Below are 21100 nucleotides of genomic sequence, written 5' to 3'. Positions count from 1 at the left end.
CACAAAGCAACATTTCTCTGTGGTCTGATGTCAGTTTCTACTTCCAGATTCCTGCCCTGCTTGAGTTCCTGTCTTTACTTCCTTTCACGATGGACTATGGTATGCAAATCTGCGCCAAATAAACTCTTTACCCCGAAGAAGTTTCTTTTGGTCATGATGTTTGTCAAAACCATAGGAACTAAACTAGAACACTACTCAAAGCATGGCAGACATACATACTTGGAGCAAAAAAGCAAATGTCTGCCTTTCTAATTTTTAATTTAAATAATTTGTTTTTGAGAAGTTTTATATAAAGGGTACTATATTTATATCATTTTGTCCCTCTCTCTCTCTCTCTCTCTCTCTCTCTCTCTCTCTCTCTCTCTCTCTCTCTTACACACACACACACACACACACACACACACACACACAATTAACTCCACTTGATCGTGCTCATATGTATGTATAAAGGTTTAAGACTGACCATTTTGGGTTAGATAACCTATCAAGAAGTGTCTCACTTGAGAAAACCAATTCACTGAGCAGACACTGATACCCTATAGCTCCTCTTCTAGGGTTGAAATTTTTAATATGTCCCCTATTCACATTTACATTGTCATGTCAAATGGTGCTGTCATTATTCATGTCACTTTAAGCATCCATATTGTTGGGAGTTTTCGGGTGTAGTTTCCAAGTCCTGTCTAGCAGACATCATCTAAGAATGTGTTCTGTTCCTGTGCCTCTTACTATCTTTCCACCCCATGAGTTTTCCTGAGCCTTAGTTACAGGGGTTACATTGTCATTCTCTCATTTGGGGTTAGGCATCCCAAAGTCATTTATATGCTATATTTTAACCAACTGTGGCTTTCTGTAATGGTCTCCATCAGTTGCAGACTGAAGATTCTTTGATGAGGGATGAGAACAATATTTATCTGTGGATGTAATTATTTATAATATAATTAGAAATGATCTTGGTTTAGGAAAATGACAGTAGTAAGTTTTCCTTTAGGTTCTAACACATACCCAGCCACGGATGGTTGGCTAATTTTATAGTACCAGGCATAAATTCTCTCCCATTAGTTGAATTTAAACCCATTTAGACAACTGTTAGTGACCCCTAAGATAAAAGTACCACTATTGCACCTTTGGGGATATAGTGCCAGGCTTATCATTGTAATATTTTGTATGATTTATAGTTGGGTAGGATGATTGGTTGCTTTTCTCCGTTGACAGGTTACTTGGCGCTAATATATATTAGTGTGTGGATACACACACACACACACACACACACACACACACTCATATGTTTATATATGTTAAGCTTTGAAAATAATACATTTCCCTGTGGCTTTTTCAAATATCATAGTGTTTTCTTGCCAACATCTCCCTTTTTATTAGCCTCCATCCTTCCCCATTAAAGTATACCCAGGCTTTTTTCCATTTCTCCCTTTAAAGCACCTGTGTCCTACTATGTCTGTCTTAGGTTTAGTTTTAATTTTCCTTTAATTACATGCAGGCATTATTACATGTATATTTGTTGTATCTGTTTGTAGTAGCAAAATGACATCCACCACAGGAAGCAGATGTATCACCTCTTTATAATTATTTACTCTTTTCCCAAAGTGCACAATTATTTGGTTCTTGTCATATCATCTTTTTTTCCTGAATCCCCAAATGGGGCCTTGACAGGCAGGAAGGTATAGAACAAGACAGGAAGAAGACTGTTCAAAATAGTTTATCAGGCATACTACTGGTGTTGAGTCGAAATGTCCAACAACAACAGAGCACGCTTGCTAGGGATAAAGTCTGCAAGGTCAGAGACATGAGGTTGAATGGTCTTCTACTTATGATCTTTGGTGCTTTGTTTCCTCTAAGATGTTTATGATCATGCATATTATATACAGTATAACTTATTATTTATTTATTATTCATTCATGTGTTTGTTCTTCTCTCATACAATACATTCTGATTGTAGTTTCCCTTTCTCTACTCCACTCTGTTTCCCCACCCACCTTCCTTCTCCCCCAAATGTACTCCTTCTCCCTTCTCCATTTCCCTTGAGAAAAGAATAGGTCACCCAGGAATAGCAACCAAACACAGCATAGCAAGATAAAATAAGACTAGGCACACATCCTCATATCAAGGATTAGATGATGTAATCCAGTAAGAGGCAAAGGTCCCAATGAAGGTAAAAAGAGTCAAAGATGTCCCCACTTCTACTTTTAGGAATCTCCCCAAATGACCACATATATACATATAGGCAAAGGACCCAGTTCAGACCCATGAAGGCTCTGTGATTGCTGCTTCAGTCTCCGTGAGTCCTGACAAGCCCTGCTTAGTTGATTCTGTGGGGCCCGTTTTTCCCTGGTGTCTTCAACCCTTTTGACTTCTATAATATTTGCCCCCCACTTCTGTAGGGTTCCTGGAGATCCAAGTGGAGGGACCCAATGGAGATCTCCATTTAGGGTTCCATCTTCACCTAATGTTTGGCTGTGGGTCTCTGCATCTGCTCCCATCAGCTGCTGGAGGAAGCCTTTCTGATAATATCAGACTAGGCACCAATTTACGTCACTCCATTAATTTAGTCCTTCAATATAAGCCTGGCTGGTCTAGGATTAGGGGAAATATCACTAGTTCATAGTGAGTTTCTGTGAGCCAGATTAATATTTGAGTATTTTTGGATTGCCTAGGAAAGCTGCCATTATTATGGGCTGGATGTGCTATTAATTTTGTAATTACATAAAATTCTTTGTTAATGAAGATTCCACAATTATTTATAATTATTCAAACCAAAAGCAAATATTTAGATATTTAGCAAATATATATATATTTGTAGAACACCTAATCAAGAGATCTTCAGGTATCAGAATTCATATTTATTTATCAGGCTATCAGTATTAATAACATTTCATTACTGTATTAGATAAAGGAATAAAGAAATATTTTTAGGACAGTATATATCATATAGTTAAAGTTTGAAAATGAAGAGTTCTTTATGAGATCTCCTGTGAAAAGCTTAGTCAAGTATCCCGAAGTATTAGTAGTGTTTACGTATACATGGTATTTTTATTTTATTATTACAGTTTTTTTCTAAATTTGTATAATTTCTTTGAAGGCTAGAAAATACTTTAATAAGCAAAGGTAAGAGTGGTGAGTACTTTAGTTGTGTACTGATATAAAGGTGAAAAGATGCCACGTATGAGCAACAAAATAGTTTTCATTTTTGCTTCTAATCTTTGTTAGTGTTGACATTTGAAGTACTACTCTTGGATCTGAAGAGAACATTACATTTTTCTGAATAGGTGTCATTGTTTTCCTGCAATGCAGTTGTTGACAAATAGGGTCATAAAACACTTAAAATAGTAACAATGATAGATGACTTCTTGTGTTGTGTGAGGCCATGTTAACCATTGATTTGAGAGTGATAACTGCTTAAGATTGAAAATATTGTGAAAATTAGACATTTGAAAATCTACTACACTATAAATGTATTCAAAATATGTTTTAAAAGTTTGGGAGATTCTGCAAAAAATATGGTAATATGAAAATGTCAAAACACAGAAGTCACAGATATTGAAAAGAAAATTCCAGTGATAGATGTGGAATGAAGTTGTTGGTCAAATATCAACTGTCAAAAGCCTTGATTGACCAGCAGAACTAGATGGTAAGACCCTATTTTAAATATATTACAGAATAGGGAAATTTGGCTAGAACTAAACTAGAGACTCCCTCTCTGCTGGCTGGAAGGCATATGCTATTGAGTGATATGAAGACTGTTACGGGAGAAAAAACATCTAAATAGATCTATACATTTATGATATCTTAGTGCAATGCCAATATTTAGTCAGGGTTCTCTAGAGTAACAGAACTTACAGAATGAATCTCTCTCTCTCTCTGTCTGTCTGTCTGTCTATCTATCTACACACATTCACATACACACACACATGTATGTATCCCGTAGTTGCTCAGTCCACAGGGATGAATGTCTCAACTGGTCTTCAGTATATTCTGGAATACCAAAATAGACTTCATGTTACTGAAGAAATGGATGTGCTAGCAAGGCAAGAGCAAGCAGGCAAAGAGCAAAGTCTTTCTTTTTTGCTTGTCCTTATACAGGCTTCTGGCAGATGATGTGACCCATATTAAAGTGTGTCTTCCTGCCTCAAGATCCAAATCAAAGACATGTGTCTTCCAGGCTCAATATCTGGATCAGAGGTGTGTGCCTTCCTACCTCAAAGCTAGAAGTGGATTCACTCAAACAAAAATAACTCTCACAGGTGTTCCTTTGTTTCTGATTCGTTGTTCATTCCAAATACAGTTGAGCTGATAACCAAGAAGAGCCATCATAACCAACCTTGCCAAATATGTATCCACTGGTTATATAATGGCATGACTGTTATGGAGTGGTAACCAATCACTTTCTGATTTATTTGTGGACCAATTTACAAAAAGGCTTTCATCACTGGTACTACAAATATGATGAACATCCATGGCGATGGAGATTATAGATGCTAGGAAAAACCTTAGTAACTGTTGTTTATCTAATTTGTTATTCCATCAATTTGTCTTCTATGTAATTATTTGCACAAACAAATGCTAGATCAGAGAAACTTCTCTTTGAAGTGAACAGTAATGAATGCAGAGATTCAAGGCTGTTCAAGACGCTGAGAATAAATGAAATGTTGAATCATTAGCCCTAAACCTGACACTTTTATCACACTGTCTGATGCCTTCTAGTGTGTTCAAATGAAAAGCAAATTAATATGGACAGAAAACTTACCACACTGTCTGAAGCACTATGTCTTCAGGAAAGAGAAATCACAAAGCAATACCATAGAGTAACATAGAGTATGATATCCAAAAATAGCATCAGAGAGGCACATTGCTAAGTACTTCTGAATCAGTTATAGGAAATTAAGAGGCACAGAAAGTTCTTAGCTGCATGTAAAATTAATAATATTTTATGGTCATTTGGAAAATACAAAACTCATAAATGAAGAGATGTCTACGTGGACTGTATGCATATAGAACAAAATGAATTGTAGGAGCCAGCCATGATAAACTAAATAGAAACAGACCACCCAAAGGAAATTCCTAACTTTGAACCATTATTACCTATCAGTGTAGGACTCAGCCATCAATAAGTTCAATGGGACCTGAGTCTCAGTAGTTTACCCTGAAGCAATACCTGGTTGCAGGAAAGACAATAAACTATAAACTAAGATTACCTGAGAACCACCCAAGAACAGACCATCCAAAGGAAATTCCTAACATTCCAACCTTTGTAGATAGGATCACCTGTCAGCATACACTCACCAGGGCACCCCTAGACAAATGTCAGCCAATCAGGAGTCTTGAACCTCAAAAACCCCTCACCCCCACCTTTACTACTATAAAAACCCAACTCTAACTGAGCTCGGGTCTCTCCGATTAATCCAATAAGTTGGACATGCAGAGAGACTGAGCTTGCAAACTTGTATAAAATAAAGGTTCTTTGATTTTACATACGGGTCTCCTTGTTGGTTTTGGGGGAACTTTGTGGATCTGGATGTAACATGAATATTTTCTGGTGATGACTATTAATGGGAAATAGGATTAACTTAAAAAATGTTAATGGTTTATGTAGTACAGACTAGAGAATTTAAAAACCAAAACTTGTGATTTGGATTCAGTATCCATTATAGATATTTACTTCAGTTAGCTTTAATGCTGACTTCAAAATTTGATTTTATTTGCTTTCTCTAATTGCTGACTATATTTTCTGAATCACATTGGAAATTGGGTTTAGTCATATAGTTTGACGTTATTCTCTCTCCTTTAATTAAGTTATTTTGGGGAGGACTACAACTGTGTGTAACAGCATTTTTGTTCTTCAAAATACTTTAAATAGTTCTAATGACTTTGAGGTAGATATTCAAAACACATGCAAACATATATAAAAAAACATGACATTACTGTTTTTATACACGCATACTATTTCCTGGTCAATAAAATGAAATTTTACTTTCATTAGATAATTTGACTTTGAGAAACATACACAGAAGTTAAGTCACACACTATAAAAGAAAAATAAATATCAATTGTGGATTAGAGACTAAACAGTCATATTCTGAAACTATATAGTTAGCAAAACCAACTTATTCTGTCAGTTTTTAAAGACTTCCTTTTAACAATGGTGTTATATTTATCACATAAGAGCTAATATGCTAACGTTTTATGATGCTAAAACAATCAGGTTTATTTTTTTAAAAGAAGACACTTCTTATTTCAGAATTAATTTACTTCATCAGCAGTTAATTCTATTAACACTATAGACTTCTATCCACTTCTCTGCCATCTCTAGCCTTTCTAATGTAGAAAGTCATATCTGCTTGTCATATCTGCTTCTCTTTGGAATAAATCATCTCCATTTAAAAGAAAGTTAAGCACTTTTAAGATAAAAATTTCTACCAGGATTTTGCTGTTAAAGATGAACAGGATGTAACTTTAATAGTAAGATCATATGGTGATTTATAGAGCTAATGTCATCAGCAGTTTCAAGAGACCTGTTTTTCTTTTTTTTGATTTTTAAAACTAGAGAATATTTTTTATTTTTCATTGACTTTTATTGTGCTCTACATTTTTCTCTACTTTCCTCCCTGCTTCTCCCCTCCACTTCACCCTCCCCCAAGGTCCCCATGCTCCCAATTACTCAGGAAAGTTTATCCTTTTCTACTTCCCATGTAGATTAGATATATGCATGTCTTCACTGGGGTTCTCATTGCTGTCTAAGTTCTCTGGGATTGTTCTGTGGGCTGGTTTTCTTTGTTTTATGTTTAAAAACCACTTATGAGTGAGTACATGTGATAACTGTCTTTCTGTGTCTGGGTTACCTCTCTCAAAATAATGTTTTCTAGCTCTATCCACTTTCCTTCAAAATTCAAGATGTAGTTATTTTTTTTTCTGCTGTGTAATACTCCATTGTGTAAATGTACCACGTTTTCCTTATCCATTCTTCAATTGAGGGGCATTTAGGTTGTTTCTAGGTTCTGGCTATGACAAACAATGCTGCTGTCAGCATAGTTAAGCACTTGTCCTTGTGGCATGATTGAGCGTCCTTTGGATATATACCCAAAAGTGGTATTGTTGGGTCTTGAGGAAGGTTGTTTCCTAATTTTCTGAGAAATCGCCACACTGACATCCAAAAAGGCTGTACCAGCTTGCATTCCAACCATCAATGAAGGAGTGTTCCCTTTTCCCCACAACCTCTCCAGCATAAGTTGTCACCAGTGTTTTTGATCTTGGTCATTCTTACAGGTGTAAGAGTTATTTTGGTTTGCATTTCTCTGATGACTAAGGATGTTGACCATTTCCTTCAGTGTCTTTCAGCCATTTTAGTTTCCTCACTTGAGAGTTAAGAGACCTGTTTCTGTTATTTCCTGTAGACCTCACCCGTAAGCAAGAAGCTAAACTTGATGGAAGTTTTGTGTTAAGGAAGTGCTGTAATTCCATAAATTTCCTTTTTCATTGGAGCTTTTGAAATCACTCCAAAGAATTAGTTTAGGATATTCTTCCTTTTCATTGTTTATGTATTCTGACTGACAATATATGTGGCATACTGTGTGTGTGTGTGCGCGTGTGTGTGTGTGTGTGTGTGCGTGCATGTATACAGATAAACTGGTATACATATTATAGGCATAAACGGGCACAAAGTAATGAATCATGACTTGCTCTAATTGTGACTGGAAGAGAATTCAAAGAATGTGTTCATGTGCAGCATTTAAGGAACTACAACTAAATAGATCATAGGAGAACATCCTAGATGTCCCATTAGAAAGGTTCTGTGGGATTTCTCTCCTGGAAAGAAATCCCAGTTGGCTACATCACTAGTTGATGAGACTAGCACACTGGCATTGAATTTACAGATTTGTAAAGATTCTGCATATGAATGAGAATTGATGCCTCAAGGAAGATGTTTTCAACAAGAGAGAAGCAAGTGCTAAGAGAGCAGCCAGAGAGAGAGGGAGGGCAGGAAGGAGAGGGAGGAAGAGAGAGAGAGAGAGAGAGAGAGAGAGAGAAAGGCTCAAGATCAGGAATACATTGACAATAAAGGCTATGTGCACGCCAGGAAAGTGGATCTCTTAGGCACTGTTGGTGGCAGTATGAACTGGTGCAGTCACTATGAAAATCAGTCCAGCGATTTCTTTACAATACTAGAAATAGCAATAGCACTACATAGCACTACCATATGACCCAGCTATTTGACTCCGGGGCATATACCCAAAGGACTTTGCATCCTATTATAGAGGTTCTTGCACATCCATGTTCTTCACTATTCAATTTCCACTAGCTAAAAAAATGTAATAAACTAAAATGCCTGCTGTTACCTGATTTGTGGAAAAGGAAAAGGGTGGTGCATATATACTATATAACACAACTTTTAAAAAGGGTTAAAGAGATAAAATTTACAAGTGGAGGGAAACTGAAAGCAAACAAACAAACCTTTAGACTCATGAAGTCACCTAGGCAAAGGGAGATAAACATTGCATGCTCTATTTTATTTGAGGGTCCTAGTTTTAAATATTTTGTTTTGCATGTGTATCTTAGATACATGTGGAAGTCAGAAAACTAGAAAGGGCCCACTCAGAGCAGACACCTTAAGGGGAAGGGGTAATAGCAAATCACAGAAAATAAAAACAGTAAAAGTGCTGAGGGTGGAGAGGTGCAAACACAGAGAGGGGCGAGGGAAGAGGGTTAAATGGGTGATAGAGCTTAACCAAAGTGAAGTATGTATGGAAAGTTACATGGAAACCTATAATTTTCCAATGAAGAAAAAAAATAAATCAGAGTGAATAGTGGAAATGAGAAGGGCGATGCTGGGAGTTAATAGTCTCTAGACTTCCAGCTGTTGGGTTGTACTGTCTGGCTTTTGCCTTGTCTTACTGTATCTTGTTTTTTCCTCTCTGTCTGTCTTCTCTTGGAGGCCTGCCTGCATATTTCTAAAGAAGAAATAGAGGGGGAATGAATTTGTGGGAGAGGGGAGGTGGGGAAAGCTGGGAGGAATGGAGGGAGCAGAAACTGTGATCGAGGCATATTGTATGAGAGAAAAATCTTTTTTTGATAAAAATAAAAAAATCTAAGACAATTAAAATACTTATAATCTATTTTAAAAGAGAGTTTGAACAGAAGTACCCTGCACGGGTAGAATTTGCTGCTATGGATGACAAGGGTAATTAAATAAAAATATCAGTGCTGGGTACTAGATTTGTCTCTATGAGTTACTTACTGGTCAGGGAGGCCCAGAGGCACCCAAAATAATATTGCTGCCACTGCATAAATAGGTAGTAAGACCCCATTGCTTAAGACATCATTTCTGAATGCAGTACATAGAGAATCTTTGTCAAACTCACTGGCAAGCCTTCTCTTTGCTGACTAGCTTACATATTGACAGTGGTGTTACTCAGGTTGCTGTGGCAGAAAATTTACCCACAGTCTCACAGACCATTAGATTCTGCATGCTACAGTACCAGCCTGACAGGCAAGACATGCACACTGCTGCAAGAGTAACACAAATGTTGCAGGGTAACTAAGAATTTTTATTTGGATACAGGGCCTGCTCCACAGGGGGTATTTCATGCATAGTCCTGTAAACCCATTCAAAATCTCATGAGTTTTTCTACATGGTGATGCTATCCAGCTACCGTCTCAATATCTGTGTTTATACCTGTAAGTTTCTGTTGCTCTTAACTCTGATCAGAGAAGCTTTTGTTTTGTTTTTGCAGTTGGTAGTGGTTAAGTCAGAGACTTATAACCCATCAAACAGACAAGTGAAAATAACACTGAGTATTCCATCATATATGGTTCATCCTTGTCGAGGTCACAGCAACAAAGCCTCAGGGAACTTGTCCTAAGAGTGGGCGTTAAAAATGTAAGAGCCAGAAAAACAGAGTGGTGAGATCTTCGCGCATGGCAGGCTGCCCACATCAACTCACAGCAGTTCTGATTACATGCATAATATATGCACAGGATCAGCCTGTCGTAGGTAGGTTTAGAACTCTCTCACTTAAACAAAAGGGGGAGGTGCTGTGGGAGCGCATTCCACTCCTTCAACCAATAGCCACTGAAATACCAGCCCATTGGGGTGTGGTCAATTTCTCTTTAAAAAAGAGCGACAGCCCTCTGCTCGCTCTGTTGGTTCTGGCTCTTGCTCCAGCGATTAGACTCTTTCCTGGCTGTTGGTGTTCTGTAAGTTTTTCATCAAAAATAAAGACCCCTGTGAATCCAAACTGGTATGGGGTTGTTTCACGCATTATTAGTCGGTGAAAACTGCAGCATGCATCAGAAGGGTCCCTGAGGCATCACCCCTTTTTGAGGAGCTGATGGCTGATAAGGAAGGGAAAGTCATTCTCTTTGTAGGACATGGTTGATCATGACCCAGGGTGTGGCCCCATACACATATACATATGGGAATCACTAATTGGACTCAAGTTATTGATAAAAATAAAAGTGAAAAACTGAAGTTGGGATCAACACAGGCCAAGGGATACTGGTTATAAATGGAGGGAGGTGGTAGTAGATGAATATAATCCATATATGCTTTATAAATGTATGAAACTTTCAAAAACATTTATTTAAAAGAAAGCCCACATCTTCACTGTGTTGACTATGATGAAACTGATGAAAATGAAAAGACGTGGCATTCCAAACACCCCTTCCTAAGCCTATTTTTCCTGGAATTAAGTCTCTATAAGGGCAAGAAGTTGGTTGTGTTCAGTGTTGCATCTGAAATGCCAAGAAGAGTAGCTTGCAAGTGTGTACTCAGTAATTTTTGAGTGTGGACATACACATGAATCTCTCTTTTTTATGCAGTCCTGATACTTATTAGTTAAGTGATAACTACTGGGAAAAGGTCTTTCTAATAAATGCCAATTAGCAGCATATGCAAATTGGAACAAACAAATCATGATGAGAATTCTTTCAGATCGTCCATCATGAAGGATATAAAGACTTATGCTACTCAGAAAGATGTTTGTTTACAGGTGAAATAATATATGAATAGCACACACAGTTATATAGTCAACATAGTATGGTTTAGATTGAGCTACTTGCATAATGTGGCTGTGAATGTAGAGACATTTTTCTTTGTTTAGTCTCAGCACATATAAAACTGGAAAAAGAATCCCTATTCTGCATAATTTTCAGGGCTATTATCAGGATCTATGAAGTGTAATTATATGGATAGTGTGTCATTAAGCACATAACTGTTTAGTTGAGCTTCCGTTCATTTTTGTATTTATCTTGTGATAGACTCAGTATTCAAATCTTAAACATATTACCTTGATGATTTTATGAGCTTTGGTAACTGTAGCTGGAATAATTTATAAATATTTTCAGTTTCCTAGGGCTGCTATGGCAGATTACCACAAATTGAATACGTAAAGCAATAGAAATGTAATCATATTTCCTGAGGCAAGAATTCCAGTGTGAAGGTATTGGCAGGGCCAAGATCCCCATGAAAACTGGACGAGCATCCTTGTATACCTCTTCATGGCTTCTTGAAATGACAGTGCTCAGTACCAAGGTTCCCTACTTTCAGCTGCATCATTCTAATCCCTGCATCCTCCTATAATGACATAAGTAGTGTTGGATTGGGGCCCGTTCACACGGCCTGATAATTACTTGGTTGCTTCTCACATGACACTGTTCCTAAATCCAGTCACATTCACAGATACTAAGGATTAAAACTCTAATGATATTTTCTAGGGGACACATTGCTACCTATACCCATCACTTAGAGGCAGCATTGTTAAAAGCTCATAACTGAGATTGATCTCTAGCACATTTTTAGAACATGAATTCTTAAGCAATAAGACTTATAGAGATTAATTTATTTAAATTGTAGCTGAGGCAGAATTGGCATCTGAACTTCATCATTGCCAGATCACTGGCTTTTGTGTTGTGCCTAACTCATCTCAGGAAAAACAACAGCCACGCAAGAAAGAACAAAAAACCAGCTTATTACAAATGATTTTTCTTCTGTATTTGGGAACATAAAATAGCAGGCCCATTTAATAATTCATAAAGACAGTATCATTTTCAACTCTTAATTGTTATGTTTTTAAATGAAGTGGATCTATTCCAAGTCTTGTTCTGACAGTCTTGACCAATAACAATATTCTATCTCTGTGGGTTACTGATGGGTTGAGGAGTAGGTCAAAACAAATTAAAACAAACAAGAGAAAAACAGATTAGTAAGATTTGATCTCAACTCCAACAATGTTCAAAAGGAATTGCAATGCATTGATATTTCTATCTCACTGACATTTGCTAAACTATGAGACAAGGATGGCTGACAGGCCATTAGAGAAGAATATGTTACTGAGACACAGTATGCCAAAAACCAAATGCTGCAGATTCCTAAAGATTTATTCATGTGTTATAGTAATTGTTGTTTCTCCCTAAGAAAACTTAAGCTCTTATCATTTGGAGTTAACATGACTTAGTGCAATTGTCTGCTAGAATTTGTGGTCTTCACCTTAGAAGTCTGGGTGATCATTCACAGCAGTGCTTTCCTTGAGATCCATTCTCTCCAAGAGAGAACTAAGAAGAACGTTCTTAGTTTTAAAATGATTTGGAAATAGTAAAAGCAACATTCACACACACAGACACACACACACACACACACACACACACACACTCAGTTTTCAGTTTTGACCATATTTATAACTTTTGGCTGTGCTCAGGTAAACAAGTCACAACTACAGTGAAGTTCCCTGTATGTGCTGACTATTGTATCTAAGTTACAGACCTTTCCTGGAAACGTTTTACCTTAAAGATATTCTTAATTAGCCCTTCATAGACGCTTGTTTCTTTTTATAACCATTTTCCAGCTATTTCCAGAAAGTTTGTGAAGCAACATGCCTTCGAAATAATGTGAGTCTTGGTGTAGTACAAAATAGAGGAAATATGATCAATGTATATGTACTTACTTCTTATTAATTCACCACCATTGCAGCTGATACAATCAACAGCGGTTTCTCAATTACCAACCAATCTTACAAACTACAAAGAATAAAATCCAGGAAGTATGAAGAGTCTTCTGGGACACACACAAAGAGCTATTCAGCATATTTGTAGTTCATAGTTTTAATTATTTTGTAAGAGGATCAATAATGTATTTTTAATAAATAAATTTAATCTATTTTATATTCTGGTCACAGTTTCTCTTCCTTTCCCTCCTCTCAATCCTCTCTACCCCACTCTACTTCCACTCCCCTCCATTTCTCTTTAGGAAAGGGCTAGTCTTCCACTCCTAGCGATAGTGGATATGGAGGCAGAACTGGCCATCTCCTGTGACCAGACTGATACTCTGCCCAATTGTCATCAGAATGACTTCATCTAGATGCAGAGTTTGAGGAAACCTGCAGAAGAAGATCTCCCATAGGATTTTAAGAGGCAGAGGGGTCAAGGACACCACAAGAAAAATCACAGAATCAACTATCCTGAGAGGCTCACAGAGACTGAACTGACAACCAGGGAGCCTACAGGAAATGACCTAGGTACTCTGCGTATGTGTTACAGCTTTTGGAGGACTGCTAACAGTGGGAACAGAGGTTGTCTCTGACTCTTTTACTGGATTTTGGGCCTCTACTCCTTGTACTGGATCCCTTTGCCCAGTCTGAAAACATGGGGTTGTGTTTAATCTTACTAAACCGTGATATGAAATATTTTATCAAAACAATTTTTAACCGTGAAAAAATACGGGCAGGGAAGTAAAGACAAGTCTAAAATAAAACCCAAGATAAAAATAAGAAAATTACTAGGTGAATATACATTAGAGATAGGTTTTATTAAATGAAAAATCTGTTATCTCTATCATATGACTTGGATGAATAGGACTTTGTTATTCTATGTAGTCAAGTAGGGTAAATTGAAGAACTGATATCAAGATCCAGTGACTTCAAACAATTTCTTTTTTAACAGTAATCAATGGTATAGGCTCTGGAAGAAGACCTACATAAATTTCCATCTCCTAAGTATTTCAGTTGTGAGCTATACATGTTTGTAAAGTCATAGAATCTCTTTGTCAATTAATAAATCTACTGTATAACAGAATAATTCTAGCAACTACCTCACCATTTTTTTTTAAAAAATTGAATGATATATGCCCAAAAGATGAGAGTTTGACTCAATAATTGTATAATAATTTATCTATAAATAAAAAAGTATTAATATGAAAATGTTGCTAATAAATATTCAAGTAATGATGGTCAGGATCTTTTAATCTGACCAGAAGTTTTTATTTTGTCTTGTCAATAACACTTGGAGAACATACTTTACACATACCCGCATTCACATGTACACACACACATACACACACACACACATGCACATACACACACACACATACAGATTTAAAACTTGTTAGATATATATATCCGGAACTACTCATTCAGTACCTATCATGTGTCTTATTTTATTGGTTTGTCTTTTTGAGATACTTGAATGAGCTAAACAAAAAAATCTGCCACTTTGATATTTCTTTTATTATTATTATTCTTTTTTCTTTTTTATTGATTTTTATTGAGCTCTACATTTTTCTCTGATCCCCTCCCTGTCTCTCCCCTCTCCTTCAGTTCTCTCCCAAGGTCCTCACACTCCCAATTTACTCAGGAGATCTTGTCTTTTTCTACTACCCATGGAGATTAGATCTATGGTATGTCTCTCTTAGGGTCCTCTAATGGATGAAAGATGATTGACAAACCACACACCGAAAAGGTCAAATGAAGACAATATTCTAATGTAAATCTACTGTGGAGAAAAATGAAAATAGAAGTACAAAGGAACTGGAAAGTCCAATAACTATAACTTTAAGTAGCAGCTATGTAAGTATAATATTCATCTATAGGTATTATTTAAAAAATATTTTTATACTAAGCAAGTGGGACTTTTACTTTTTCTCTATACAATGAAGCATGCAATAGTTCATAAATTTATTTAGCATTTATACATTTACATTGTAAAAAGTCTAGAGAGTATACAAAGTAGATACAAGGGCATGCATAGGTTGCATGCAAATAATATACCACTTTACCTAATATACTTGAGCATTTGGTAATCTCAGTATCTATGAGATTTAGTGGTGGACATCTTTGAATTCCTTCACAGGCATCAAGGCATGGCTGTATATTTGTTTATAAGTTATTTGCTATGTTCATTGTGTGTGTATGTATATTTGTATTTAATTTACATTGTATATGCCTTTTGGAGATAAATTGATTCATTTTATATCCCATTGAGTAAAAGTGGTTTAAATGTACTTTCTATATTAATGTATATGTGTATACATGTATACATTTTACGCCTACATACACACACACTAAAACAGGTATGTTTAAGGGACTGGCTCACGTGACTCGTGGAGAGGTTTAATAAATACAAAATCTGTAGGCAAGACAACAGAGACCACCAATCTGAAAACTCTGATTGATCTATGTTGTATTATTGAAACAGAATTCTTTTATTTTTTGGAAACATAGTTTTATTCTTAAAAACTTTTTACTGCTTGAAAGAATTCCATGCATACATTGTCAGCCTATCATAGTTGTTCATGACACCTACAGACGACCCCCACAACAGAATCTAGAACAAGACTTGATCATATAATAGAGCAGTGTATCCTAACCAAGTGAATAACCACCATAACTGGTACAGAAAATATGTTTTATAAAGATACCTTTGATTAACATGGGTAGGCTTATTAAGAAATCAAAACTCAACTGAACTTTGAAGGTTGAGAGTTTTAAACTATTGTAAATATCTCTAGGTAAAAATTTGCAAGCCTTTGGAATATTAGGACTTAGGGAATCTGGGCTATGGCTGGCATGGGTGAGGAGTACCAAGGTGGCTTTGCAGTTGACACAGAGTTAAGAATATGTAAAGAAAGGACACATGGTAAAATGATAACATGAAAAGGTAACATCAAACTAACAAAACATTTGATAAAAGAGTAACTTTTGGCTGGAAAACTATGTTGGTGGAAAACAATAAGATTACTTTGAAGATATTTGTATTTGATAATACAGCTCTGAGGAGACTCACCTATAGGACTAGTGCAGCAACAAAACAGAAAATAAAAAATTGACAACCAGGACAGTATTGCCCTCATCATGACATGTAGGCTCTAGGGAAGCAAACACTATGTCTGTGTTGCTCAGTGGTGTATATCTAGCACCTGACATAACAAGAGTTATACAATAGGAAATTATTAAGTAGTTGAGGAATGAAATAACCCCAGGATTATAGCCAGTTACTTATGAGTGTGCTCCAGTTCGGAACACTATTAACGATGTTCTACAGGTACCGAAATCTGGCCTTTAATTTTTTGTTCCATATTTTCATTATTTTCGTTTCCCACTCCTAGGAACATCCTTTTATTCAACTGCCGTTATCAGTCTTTGGTTCAAAAAAATAGAGCTCTCTTCCTGTTTTGATGCCTGTCACATAGGCACAGTGTCTGGTCCTTTTAGACTTCAGCTCTTAGAAACATAAGAAAATGAGCATGGAATAGTTTGTTCAAGTGGATACCTTCATTTAATGAGTTTGCATTTACCAGAAATTGCCAGAGATGGAGGTCTAGTTAGTGAGATGGGATATCTTCATTTTGGCTTGATAGAAACTGAAAAGGGAAAAATATAAGAAAAACAATATGAATTCATTCAGTTCTATCTAAAAGAAGCAATGATTTGTACCTTAATAACATGTCTCATAAGGGCAACCAGGTTACAGTGTTAAAATAGCAAGCAAGCCATACTAAACTTTTAGTGTAGCATTCTTTAATGTGAGCATTGGCAATTATGATGTTTAGCAACAGGTATTTTAATAGAAGAACACACATGTGTGTATGTAGGTGGGTATGTTTGTGTATGGTGTAAATGGCTTATAGTACAAAATTTACAAGTAATAATGAAATGTGTATTACTTCTTACTATAAACCCCGAGAAGCCAGCTGATTCTTGAGGCACTTTTGTTCATTTTGTTAAGCCTCTCTGTCTCTAGCCCTTCTATGGTTTGCATTTTCGCAGCGATCTGACTAACTGAATCTACAAATGAATGCTAGGTTACTTTCATATTTGACAAGGGGGTCATTAGCAATGTGGATAGATTGTAGACACATTGTGAGCTCTGATTTATATTTTCATTTACTTTAATGAGTGCGAGAGAGTGAAGCAATGGACACATTTGTTATAACTCTATCCTTCCATCATACAATCAATTTCTTTTTAGAACTGACTAATCGTTTTTGAATACAAAAAGAATATCTCCTCATTTTAGTACAAATCACTAGAGACTTGACCCACTTTTACATTTAATCGTCTTTGTTAACATTTCCCCATCATTAAAAATAAATAAAAAGACAGTCAATCAATCATTACTTCTGATTTTCGTGGTGCAAATACAACACAGTCATTTCATGACACCAACATATCATCATTGAGCACAGAACTGAAAACTGATGCATAGAATGTGTTTTATGGTATTTAACTTGAAAAAGGTAATGTGAATAACATTCAGGACAAAGTCAATAGTAGAATATGGTAATATAATTTAGAAATGATAAATTTTCAGCCCTTTATCTATTGTTTTTTTGTAATCTTGAACAGTAAGTTTATGTAAATTTATTTTTAAGCAATGTGCTTAACAACTAGCTGATAAATTTCATGAAGATTTATATTTGACTCTTGTTATCTGGTACTAGCAGGCCCAGTTCATTACTGCATATGAATACAGATGATTTTTTTCAGATGGGTATCTGAAACAAATTGCCTGTACTGAGAGGAAACAAGCTTTGATCCTGAATGCTGCTGCCTACATTCCTTCATAAAGAATAAATTGATTCATCTTTTCCACATTCTACTATGCTTTTAGATTATTTTCTTGAAATGAAAGAAGTGTAGAATGATTTTCTTTATTCTCTGTAGCCCAAGGAAGCAAAGTAACTATTTGTTTAAAAGTGCACTTTACAAAATTATTTCCCTCTTTGCAAGCTCAGTTCTTCATGACAGAGTACAAAAGACTTCAGAAGAGAGCATTATCAAAGCAGGCTTTCTCCATTCTCCTCTCTTCCTTTATATGCATGTCTATTTCTTCTAAGTAACTAAATCAGAATTTCAAGTTCTGGTTGAATTACAGTTTTCTTTAGCATCTACTAATGTTCTTAAAACCGTCTGGCAAAATTAGCCCAATCTCTAAGTATGGTGGCATATGCCTGTAATTCCAGCATTTGGGTGATAGAGAGGAGAACCTAAAGTTCAAGGGTATCCTCAACTAAACAGTGAATTTGAAATGAGCCTAGGCTGCGTGAGACAGCCTATCAAAAACAAACATAAAAACAACTCCACAAATCACAACCAAACCAGCGAACCATCAATGTGCATCATCCCTTCATTCATTTTGTATACATTTATTACTCTCACCTTTTAAAAGGAAGTTCTCACAAGAACCTGACCTATTTATGTGAAATTCTTGAGGCATCACCTACCTTTACCTTTCTTTCTATTTTTGCATTCTTCTGACCATCCTAAACATGATCTTGATTTCCCCAAGACATTGCTATAAGAACACTTTATTTCTAATCGTCAGAGGACATTTAATTTTCAGCACATCAATTCTAAATACTATTTATCAAATTGCTAGAGATTTTGCCACTTTGATCTCAGAGTTTTCCACAATTCATCCTGTGAAAATTTTTAGTCTAAGTTTGCTATTCATGTCATTGAATACATAAACCTTTGAGAATTAATGACATTTCAATCACATGCTAAGTGATGAAATAAAGTAATTTTTAATCATGCGATTTGTTTGTTCATGAAAAATATAAACAGATGACATTTTGATGGCTAATCCTTTAGAAACAAGCCAGTTTTTTCTAAGTTATTTTGTATGCAAAAACATAATATTCTGTTTAAAATTCATGAATAAGCACCAAATAGAGAAACTGATAAATTGAAAGGTTGAATATTTTGGATAATAATGTACTTGATTTTCCCAAATTACTCCTCAGCATTTCCTAAAGCAGTCAATGCCCTGAGTTCTTTCGAAGCAAAATATATTTAGGTTAATATTAGTGATAAGTAGCATTGAAATTCTGCTTAATGGAAATAAGATAGGTATTAGTTAGATACAAAAATATGTCTCAATAACTTCAGAGACATGGTACATTTTTATTTGATTATCTAAGAATTAATTGCTACAATGATATAGTTAATGTGAGAAGAGCATGTTTAAAAATGGTGAAGAGAAGAGCATCTATTAAGTGTAGGAGTTTTATGATCCAGTTAAACAAAGAATACTTCCCTAGACTGTTCAGGATGCTGTGTACTTTTTATAGATTTATTATTGTTTTTAATTTAGATGTCTGTGAGTCTGTGTGTATGTATACCACTTGTATGAAGGTGCCTTTGGGGCCAGAGGAGAGTATTACATCTGATGAAGTGGAAAATACAGGCAGTTGTCCACTACCCAACATTGGTGGGAGAAACCCAATTCAGGTTCTCTAGAAGAGCAACAAGCATGCTTAAGCACAGATCCTGGTTCCATCATTATACAGAGCAAGTTTAAGCAATTTTTACATACAAACCCATGCTGTGTGCTTGTACACTCATGTATGCGCATGCACACATCCACACCTCCCCACCCATACCCCCCCAACACACAGAGTGAGATTACTGGTAATAATGAAGACAATAACACTAGACAAATACAACACTAAAAGTAGATGAACTGGTTTTACGTTTATTTATTTATTTAATCTTTTTTTTTTTTTTATTTTGAAAATGTTAGCATTTAATTGACCTCCCCGAGTGGCTTCAAGCCACCAGAACACAGGCACCTCCAACACCTTTTATCTTCTCTTCAGCTCTTCTGCTGAAAAATTTGGCTTTCACGATGACAGGCTGCTTAGGGAGCTTTCCTTTGCCAAGAACTTTGTAGTAGCCTGATCGCATGACGTCAAGGATGGGAGCAACTCCAGTCTTGTTCTTCGCAGCGTTAACCCGGGTCTGCTCACTGACCAGCGTCCACAGTTTATCCAGGTTGACAGTCGGGCAGAAGCTCTGGTTCCTCTTTAAGTGGTAATGCCTCATACCAACTTTCCCGAAGGAACCTGGATGATATTTGTCGAAGTTGATACTATGATGATGCATGCCTCCAGCATTCCCGCGTCCTCCTGGAGGCTTGCGATGTTTACCAATGCGGCTATATATATATTGGTTTTGGCTACCTCCGTTAAACAAAAAAATTTAGGGAAAGCAAATTTAAAAGAATTTGTTCCAGAAGATAACAATACATGAGTTGATCAACATCATAACACAAGCAGGATGGACTTTAGCAAATGGATCCCTGGAATCCTCTCTACAGAATTCTTGCATGCAAGTCAAAGGGGATGTTTGACTTGTTAAAGCCGAAGAACTTAGTTGGTGATTCCATGGCGGATTTTGTTAGATTAATTCTCTAGTTAGATGTTAGGAGTGGCTTCTAACTGTTTAAGTTTCCAGGGGCTTTGTTGTTTACGCTGTGTTATTTTCTGTTTGCCTAGGTTGCAGCTCAGGGAATTGGCCTAATGAGCTCCCAATTAATTATCTAAGCACCTCTCCATTAAACCAAACATAAAATGTGCTGAAACAGATTTCATAAGCATTTTTATAAACTGATGAGGACTCATTTATAATTTGAGTGAAAACATGGGGCAGTTTCCAGCAAAAGGAGAAAAGAAAGCACAGTAGAAATGCTTGCAAAAACAAATGAAGTCTAGAATCATGACGATTGCTGAAGAGATTCTCTGTACCTTAGCAAATACATGGATTTTGTTTCATGACACCAAAATTTAGGATAATGATGTTAATCAAAGAGAAATTATTAAAAATAAATAATTGAAAACATTAAAATATCTCAAACTTATTAAGTACTTCCTGTATTCCATTGAATCTTTAGGAAGATAAATTTGACTTTTTTTTTCATAAAAATCTAGAAAGACAAGCCAAATACTCATACACATTAAAAAAAACAAATAAATCTAAAAGCATTTTTAAGAAATCTAGAGTACACTTGAGTCGAATTAAGTAGTAGCATGCTTTAGAATTAG

Source organism: Myodes glareolus, chromosome 10 (assembly GCF_982192425.1).
Source record: "Myodes glareolus chromosome 10, mMyoGla1.1, whole genome shotgun sequence".
Lineage (NCBI taxonomy): Eukaryota > Metazoa > Chordata > Mammalia > Rodentia > Cricetidae > Myodes > Myodes glareolus.
This window is presented reverse-complemented; position numbering follows the sequence as displayed.